The sequence below is a fragment of the Paralichthys olivaceus genome, chromosome 14, assembly GCF_024713975.1.
Source record: "Paralichthys olivaceus isolate ysfri-2021 chromosome 14, ASM2471397v2, whole genome shotgun sequence".
Classification (NCBI taxonomy): domain Eukaryota; kingdom Metazoa; phylum Chordata; class Actinopteri; order Pleuronectiformes; family Paralichthyidae; genus Paralichthys; species Paralichthys olivaceus.
The window spans coordinates 5,621,778-5,625,109 of NC_091106.1; positions in this window are offsets into that span (position 1 = coordinate 5,621,778).

The following is a 3,332-nucleotide window of genomic DNA, read 5'->3' on the forward strand; positions in this document are numbered from 1 at the left end:
AATGTATAAATTGCAACACAGCGCTCTTTGCCCTGCTCTTCCTCTTTCTCCCACATCAACACACTGACTGTGTGTCACAATCAGACTGAACATCAGCAGCACCAGCAGAAATCCTACCTGCGTCAGTGGCTGTTAAAACATCCATAAAGATTTATGGCAGGGTGTTTGTCCCGCAGGCTGGAGTCAGTGTAGCCTCTTTAGGTTCCATTTTCACAGAGTGTGAAATGATAATGACAACTGTGGGAGTCTGAAACTATCAAAGACACTTTGCAACATGTGTAAGATGGGACCCAGTGATCACATTTATCACCTGAATCATGTATTGATGGAAAGTAGTATTAACTAGCCATTTCAGGCCTTTGACCACAGCTTCAGAATCAGGGTTTTCATTAGCAACAGGTTTTATTATATGGGAGGAAAAAACAAAGAAAATGCTGCTGTTTGTCCCTATAAACACAACCTTGGATAAACCAAGGTTGTAACTTATTATATGGTGCTCTGTTTTCCAGGTGACATTTGAACGTGGCCACAATGAAGGAGAGCAGGTGACTGGACTGTTGCCGACCTCTCCAGCAGAAATCACCTCTTTTAATACCAACCATTTTCTCTTTCCCAAGTTCCCCTGAGGCTTTTCTGTACCATTGTAGCTATCAGGGTAGAGATGCAGAGTTATACTGCCCAGTGAAAACAATGTCAGGATTTAGATTGAATTTCCTGCTTCAGGTAACCCTTGGTTACCGTGGATGTGTTTCTGCGGCTCCACCCTGAGCATTCTCTCTGGGGGCTGCTGCTCACGGGCCATTTAGTGATTCACTCGAAGAGAGCCGTCACCATGAGAGGAGAGTCACTCAAACTCCTCTGCCCTCATGAATTCATATGAGGCTGGTGTGGCGGACTCTGCTCAAGGAACACAACCTGCATTCCTCACACACCAGTGCAAGGAGCTTGCCTCTGCACTGCTCAAACTCCTCAAATCTCCCTGACATGGCAGAGGACAGAATGCCTTATTTAACAGACTAATAATAGCTACAATGTATTTATATTTATACAAAGATCAGCCACAGCAAAGAAATTCCAATTTACGTGATGGAGAACAACGTCATCAGTCTGACTTGTGTGCAAATAAGGACTCTGAGTTCATCCATCCATGCACATGCATCCATTAGTTATACCACTTATCCTTTAAGTGTTGTGAGGAGAGGCAAATCAAATGGGCTTTATCACAAGTTATCTCCTTTAAAAGATAGAACAAGATGTAAAATGTTGTTAAAAATAATCAGCAAAATGTTGTAGGACAATGTCTATAATAATTATCCCAAGAAAAAACCTTTTGTTAAAGCATACATTTATATTATTATTATTTGTAAATGGTCTGTATCGATACAGCACTTTTCTAGTCTTGACCACTCATAGAACATTGTAGTACAGTGTTTGCAATTCAAACACATTCATACAGTGCATCTATGTTCAGCACTTTCTCTATCCCACATCTCTTGCACAGTGCCAGCACAGCCGTCAGGGGCAATTTGGGTTCAGTATCTTGCCCAAGGACACTTCGCCATGCAAAATGGGGTAAATGAGGATCGAACTACCTTCTGGTTAATGAACTCTACCTCCTGAGCCACGGTGACCCCTGTACTTTACTTGGTTCTCATAAATGTTATGACTCTCTAAGTGTGAATTGCCTCTACTGCCTTTGCACTGACCGAATATGCTGATTTAGTAAAATGAAGACTTGCACACAGCTTTCCAGTTGAAAATGATTTTTACATGATTCATTTTAAACCTTTGTCATCAACTATGACCGAAAGTAACCTTCTTTGGGTCATACGTCTGGAGAAAGAAGTAATCTGACTCACCGGATGTTGACTGTGTAAGCCTGCCATTGGCCACAAATTTCACATGGCACCTCCTCCTTCTGTTATCAACTAGTGACTATTAATCTGCTGTGAGTCAATCCAGTGCGGGTGGATTTAAAACTTCTTTTCACTCTGCAGCAGCAAGGGACATTGAGCCGTCTATTTCCTCAATTTAATGACAGTGATCACCTCCAAAGGTAAATTTTCTACCTAAAAAAGTTCCCTCGATTTTGCAGGGTCACTATTGCTGCATCCTGGACATGGTGCCATCCAAGATGATTCAGATTGGTTAAATGATACAGGGGTAGAAGAATGTGGTCGAAGGTAGAATGTGTTTTTTTTTCTTCCCCAACTCTTCCCCATAATCAGTTATAGGTGCGGCCAGACCATTCTCCATGCTCCTATAATGCTGGCTCACTGCGTCTGGCTCTATATCTGGGTCATCCTCTTGGTTGGCTCAGTGATCCAGACTGCTTAAATACAACAGTGCTTCTCATTACAGTTGTCCTGGAGACTGTTTCACCACCAACATCAGCATATGTTTTCTTATTTGAATTTTGCATTTCAAAGTGAGAAAATCAACCTTGATTTCTCATTATCCAATTTCAAAACAGATGTGCTCTGACCAGGAAGTAGACTTCAAATGCATGGATGACATATACATGATTTTATGGATTCTACTTTGCTTTTTGTGAAAATTCTTGCAAAGCTGACTGCTTCCTCTTATTCTATGCTTTTACCGAAAGTTGATAGATGCTTAATGTAGAGATGTGCTATTTTTCCACAAGTTGTCCAACAGGTTAATAGGTTTATTTTGCTTGGTTCGTCTTAAGCTTCCAAGAAGGGCTTGTGTGTCTAAGGAAGAATTTAGCCATAGTTCAGTTAAGCCCATCACCGGGATGAGAGCAGCTCCTGACATATTTTTCCAGAGGATATCCACTTGATTGGCTCATTAGCCTTCAAGCTGTTCTCTTCCACTCCTAACTTGGACACTCGCCCGCCCTACCAATCTGTTACACAGCTGACTGCTGCTGATGTATCTTTATGTTCATATAATAATTTTGCAATTGAAAGAATGCAGGCCACTTTTTTTGTTTTCCAAAAACTACCTTGTCTTGGTGAAGTGTGAATGACCTCTTTTCTGTAGGTGGGCTGTGTTCAGTGTGAAATGATCTGATGTGCCTCTGCATATTATTCTGTATGTTCTGATGCACAGAGAGAAAGTAGGTCCCATACATCACATTTAGTGAACCAACATAAACCCTTTATTGGTCAACTCAACCAGTAAGAGCACATTCTGTTTTATATTGTGATGGAAAATGTTCCCTGTGCATAGTCTAATACTCAAAATAATGTATAAGGTCCCAAAAGCCTATTAGACCTATTGCAGCCATAATTGATAATGTGCATATTTAGGACATTATGTGATGGTTCATTTTAGGTTTAATGAGTTTAGAGAAACGTCTGCCCTAG